Here is a 6629-nt window from a genome sequence, read left to right on the forward strand (position 1 = left end):
CAACCCATTACATCTGCTATCTTCCCTGTACCCCGCTTTGTGGAAAGGGTTCTCCTATCTTTTCCCCTATTCTCTTGAAAGTCCAAGCTTCCCTCAGGGTACAAAAGCTCCCTCTTTTTATTTTTTTTAAACACTTGTCAACTCTCTTACTTAATGGTTAGCTAAGTGCTAAGTAGAGGTACTTTAAGTTCTTGATCTGATTAGATTAAAGGTTGCTAATTGATGACATTAAAAATAAACTAAGAGAGTCTAATTCTCTCTTCACACTGGATACTCTTAATCTGGGGCCAGTCAACATTTTAAAAAAATAGTTTAATAACTATTTTATTTGGAGGTTTTTTTTTTAATCCTACATATTTTATTTTATGTATTTAAAACATTATTATGAGGAAAAATCCATAGGTTTCTCTAAACTGCCAAATGATGCCAGAATATAAAAAGTCTCTTCATGCCATACATGTCATACATGCCATACATGACCATACAGGTCAGCACCTGCTCTGCAAATTACAATCTTAGAGTTGCATGTGATATTAAATCATTTGCCCAGGATTACATTGCCGATGTGAAAGAGAAGAAAAAATTGCAAAATAGTTGCATTCCCAATGCTTAGTAAAGAGTTTTGCACATAGTAAATACATAATAAGTATTTTATCTCTTCATGCATTACAGAGAATTATAGAACATTAGTAGACTATTACATATGCACATATAAGTAGTGGGTGGGGAAAGCAAGAGATAACTTGATGAAACCCAGTGTACATCACCTCCAAAACATTTATAAGTAAAACTAAAAAGAGGAAAAAACAGATCTTCTAACATTTCAATATTCAAATCAACAGTGTTATAACTACTGCATTTTGATTTCACCATCTGGGTATTTATGCAATATGGTTGATTAAAGTATGAGAAGGGAAAAGGCAGATTTTCAAAATAATTTCCTGAAGTAATCACATGATTGATAAATGTAGAGTATATAAGATACCACTCATGCATCATCTTTTTTTTTTTATTACAGAAAAATATTTGATTGGGAACAAACAAAAGACAGGCTTTAAGACATTAATCAGGGCATGTCTCTATTCATACAATATCCCATAGTAGCTGAGATAAAGGAGACAACATTAAAGGGCACCAAATGGGAGGAAATATGCTCAGCAAGGGCAAATATTATGTAGGTTATTCTGGACAAAGTCTAAAAGAAGAGAAACTTTCTCTCTACAGGGAGGTTCTATCAAGTAAAGTCAACCAACACTTACTCAAGGGTCTTATAATGTGTTAACAGCACTTTAACTTTTGCTATATAGTATAGATGTTATAATGATTGGTTGGTTTGATTGGTAGTGGTATTCAATAATGATTGAATGGTATATGATACCACAGGGCCTCTAAATTGCCACTAAAATAAATCAGTCATAAGGAAAAAAAAAAGGGGGGGTGGATAATGATTTCATATTGCCTAGATTTTAAAGTGCATTAAATGGAAGAGGAGACACCGGCATTGTTGGAAGATGGTGGAGTGGTATCTGAAGTTTTTCACCTTCCACAAATAACGAAAAAAAAAACACTACATAAATCAACACTAAAAGCAGCAAAAACAGATAGGAGTCCCAATGAACCTAAAATCTATGGACAACTAGGGAGAAAAATTTCTAACAGACCCTGATAGAAAAGGGAATCCACAAAGCAGCCAGGGAGGGTAGGATTAGCAACCTCACCTTGTTTGCTCAACTGGAGAAGCCTGCAAAATCTAAATCTACAGGCAGAAGACCTTGAGAGCAGCTATTTTAGCTGTAGCCTTGGCTGAGGACACTCTGGCTGGTCTGTGTCTGGGTACTGAAGGAGTGAACACCTTGGATTCAGGAGGTTCCAAGCCTTAAGGGCAGGAACTCAACCCTCATTGCCAACAAACATGGAACTTGGGAGGCTTTAAAAATACAGACTGGACACCCACTCTATCCCTGGCTGAGGCAATAGGAGAGGAGCAGTGAAGAAGGAGTGTGCACTGATGAATGTTTTTACTGAGGAACTGGGACCCATCAGCCATGGTCCCTGCAGGAAAATGATATCTTGAGTTTCACAGTGGTACCTGTGGAATGTAAAAAAGAAAAGACTTAAAGAATGACCTTTACCATGTTAAGCACATCTGTGGAGGATCCTAGAGGAGAACATGGACAGAATCTAATGGAGTGAGAAACACTGGATGAGATGCTATTTGCCTAGTGAAACATACTCAATGATAATAATAAAATATTAGTTAGCATTGTTGAATGCAACTGATGACTATAAGACACCAAAAATTGCCAGAGGGTGATTATATAACTCCCTAGTCTCTGACTATTACTGCCTGTTCCAGTCTCCTGGGCCTCCTCTACGAACTTTCAGTTGTAATGTAGTACTTCTTCTAGAAGCTATACCTCCCATGAGACTCCTTAAACATATTTAACTCTATTTCCCACCCCCACCCCAATTGGTTATTCATTGACCTTGAGGTTGTGTAATAACCTCAACTGCATTTCTCTTGCCTCAATTCAAGATCATTTATTATTCCTAAAAATTAAATTAATGAAAAAGGGATGAGGAAAAATTATAAGAAAACAGAATGGAAAGAAATACACAATTAGTAATCATAGCTGTGAACATGAATGGGATATACTTATTCAGAAAACAGGAAGACTGGAGAATGAATTCCAAACTAGAGCCCAATAGTATGTTGTTCATAAGAAATACAGTTGGTGGAGCCAAGATGGCAGACAAGTACACAGATTCACCTGATCTCTACAAAATTATCCTCCAAACTATGATATAATGCCTCAAAAATGAATTCTGGAGCAGCATAACCCACAAAAAGACACAGTATAATAATTTTCAGCCCCAAACAACTTAAAAAGTCAGCACAAAAGAGCTATTGAAGAGGTATGGAAGTGGAGCACAAAGCAGTACACCAAGACAGATCTCACCATGGCAACAGGTCATGGGTGTGACAAAATCAGGAGCAAAGGCTTCTGGAGCCCTCAGCCACAGGCAATAAAAGAGGTCAGACAACTTATCAGAAGGTGATTATAGGAGTCTCTTTGCTGTCTCTGGGTGCAATTCTCTTATTGCATTGCCCATACACAGATCCAGGGAATAGTTCTTGGTTGTGCTCTCAGGATAAGGAGGAGCACTGGCACACAATTTTTCTTGTGGTCATAGGAGAAGGAGACCTGGGTCACAATTCAAAAATGTAAAAGAGTGCTTGTGGTTGTTCACAGAGTAGCAATCTCACCTTGTTTGCTGAACTGGAGGAGCCTGCAAAATCTAAATCTAGGCTAGACTAGAGCACAGACCAGGAGAATATTAAACACACCTCTCCTTAGATCCTGCCATCTTGAAGTAAACTTAAAGATCCCCAGAGCTAGTTCTAAATGCAGCTACACAAAGAACCTGAAGCTTGGAAAAGTGCTCCCTTCATCATGAGGACAGAGCCTAATATTAATCGTTTTTAAGTTAAAAGAAAAGAAAGAGGAAAGAAAATGAGGAGAGAGAGAGAGAGAGAGAGAGAGAGAGAGAGAAAGAAGAAAGAAAAAAGAAAGAAACAAAGGAAAAAAGAAAGAAAGAAAGGAAAAGAAAGAAGGAAGGAAATTCAGTGTAGAAAGTTATTTTGGAAGACTAAAACATAAACTCAGAAGTAAACAACCAAGTCAATACTGCTGTATTAAACGGCTCAAAAAAAAAAAAAGGAATTGGTCTCAAGCCCAAATGTAATTAATGGAGAAGCTCAAGAAGGACAAAAAAACATCAAATAAGAGAGGTGGAAGAAAAATTGGGAAAAGAAATAAGAATGATACAGGAAAATCATGAAAAAAAAAAGAACTAAAAGCTTGGTAAAGGAGACACAAAAGAATTCTAAAGAAAATGATACAAAAAAAAAAACCCAGAAAAGGTCCATTGATAAAAGATGCACAAAAATTCACTGAAGATAGGGACTTTTAAAAGGTAGGATTGGCATATTGAAAAAGAGGTGCAAAAATTCACTGAGAAAAAAACTCTCTAAAAAAGTAGAATCAGTCAAATGGAAAAGGAGGCACAAAAGTTCACTGAAAAAAGAAATTGGGCACTTGTAAGGTAATGACTCCATGACACATTAAGAAACAATCAAGCAAAGTCAAAAGAATGAAAAAAAATGGAATAAAATGTTAAATATCTCTTTGGAAAAATCACTGATCTGGAAAATAAATGCAGGAGAAATAATGAAAGAATTACTGGACAACCTGGAATCTGTGATTAAAAAAAAGAACTTAAACATCACTTTTCAAAAATTTATCAAACAAAACTGCCCTGATATTCCAAAACTAATGGGTAAAAAATAAATGGAAAAAAATCCAGAATTCCCAGGGCAATAAAAAAAAATGCAGGAGTCAAGATGGCGGTTTAGAAGCAGCAGAAGTTCAGACCTCTGAAAACCCTTCCTTACCAATTACAAACTGAATGCTCCTAGGAGACTGAAAATCAAACCTAACAACAAGACAGCGCCAAGGAACCCTCCTGCTGGACTCAATCCAAAAGGTATGCCTCCCAAAAGCCAGAATCCAAGAACACTCAGGTTTAAGGGGAAGGCAGAAGGAAGGTCTCAGGACTCCCACCCACCCAGAGTGCTGAGCCCCCAGCAGCAGCGGGAACCTCTGGGCAGGCAAAGGTCCTGGTCTAGAGGGTGTATCTTGTGGGCAGGGCTGTGCCAGGCTCAGAGCATCCAACACAGGTGGCTGGGAGGCAGCCAGAGAGAGATCAAAGAGCTGGCAGCCTAGAAGGCTGGGACCTTCCATTTGGCTACAGCCTTCCAGGAGGTTTCGACCTCAGAGTACATACAGGTCAACCAAACTGAACTTAATCCCATCAAAAGCCTCCAGAGGACAGGGAAGCTCATCTCCTCCCCCAGAGAATGCCCTGAGAGATCTGGCAAGACTCCAAGAGGAGAGACTGACAGAAAGTCCCAAAGCCAAAAAAATGAGAGGATCAAGAGCACAAATACAGGGAGCAAAGAAGGGGCAAATATGAGCAAACAGCAGAAAAAGAAGTAAGAAATTATAATAGACACCTTCTACACAGCCAACAGAACAGAGAGGGAGGGATCAGCAAATGATAAATTAGAAAGCCCAGTGAATTGGATACATGCTGTGGAAAAACTCAAAATGCAATTCAAAACACAATTCAGAGAGGCTAAATACAACTGGGAAAAGAACTTAAAAAACAAAGATAAGTCATTTGGAAACAGAAAATGGTTTCCTGAAAGCCAAAATCAACCAGCTGGAAAATGAGGCAAAGCAGATGAAAGATGAGTCGAAGAAAATCAGAACAGAAGGAAAAGGATGACCAAAAACCCAGGGAAGAAATCCAGTCTTTAAGAACGAGAATACAACTGGAATTAAGTGACCTCACAAGGCAGCATGACACTATAAAACAAAACCAAAAGAATGAAAAAATTGAGGAAAATATGAAGCATCTCATTCACAAAACAGAGGATTTAGAAAATCATTTGAGGAGAGACAATTTAAGAATCATTGATCTACCAGAAGACCATGACAAAAGAAAAATCCTGGACATAATACTAAAGGAAATTAATCAAGAAAACTGCCCTGAGGGAGCAGCTGGGTAGCTTAGTGGATTGAGAGTCAGGCCTAGAGATGGGAGGTCCTAAGTTCAAATCTGGCCTCAGACACTTCTCAGGTGTGTGACCCTGGGCAAGTCACTTGGCCCCCAATGCCTAGCCCTTACCACTCTTCTGCCTTGGAGTTAATACATTGACTCCAAGACGGAAAGTAAGGGTTTAAAAAAAAAGAAAGAAAAAAAGAAAACTGCCCCGATATACTAGAACAAGAAGGAAAAGTGGAGATTGAAAGAATCCACAGATCACCTCCTGTTCTTAATCCCCAACTGACAACACCCAGGAATGTTAGAGCTAAACTCAAGAACTATCAGACCAAAGAAAATATATTACAAGCTTCTAAGAAGAAGTCATTCAGATACCATGGAACCATAGTAAGGATAACACCGGATCTGGCTGCATCCACACTGAAGGTCCAAAAGGCATGGAATATGATATTCTGGAAAGTAAGGGAACTAGGTCTACAACCAAGAATCAACTACCCAGCAAAACTGACTATATTCTTTCAGGGGAAAGTATGGTCATTCAACAAAATAGAAAAATTCAAGGAATTTGTAAAGAAAAGACCAGACCTGAACAGAAAATTTGATGTCCAAGCACAGAACTCAAGAGAATCATCAAAAGGTAATTAAAAAAGAGAAAAAAAGAAAAACAAAACAACACAACACAAAAAAAAATTTTTAAAGATACTCAATAACTTAAAATGATATCTAGTGGTAGTCTCTCGATGACCAAGAATAACTATTGTCTTTCTGCAGTTTCATCTACAGTGAACCCTGTAGGACTTCCCCTGTCATGTTCACATGAAAGAGCTGGATCAGTTTGACAAATTTTGCTGGGCAATCGAGCTTGCTGAGGATCACCCACAATGCGTCCCTGTTCACTGTGTTGAATGCCTTTGTCAGGTCTATGAAGACAATGTAGAGACTCAGGTTCTGCTCAAGGCATTTTTCCTGCATTTGCCTCACCGTGAAGACCATGTCGA

Source organism: Monodelphis domestica, chromosome 3, assembly GCF_027887165.1.
Source record: "Monodelphis domestica isolate mMonDom1 chromosome 3, mMonDom1.pri, whole genome shotgun sequence".
NCBI classification, from domain to species: domain Eukaryota; kingdom Metazoa; phylum Chordata; class Mammalia; order Didelphimorphia; family Didelphidae; genus Monodelphis; species Monodelphis domestica.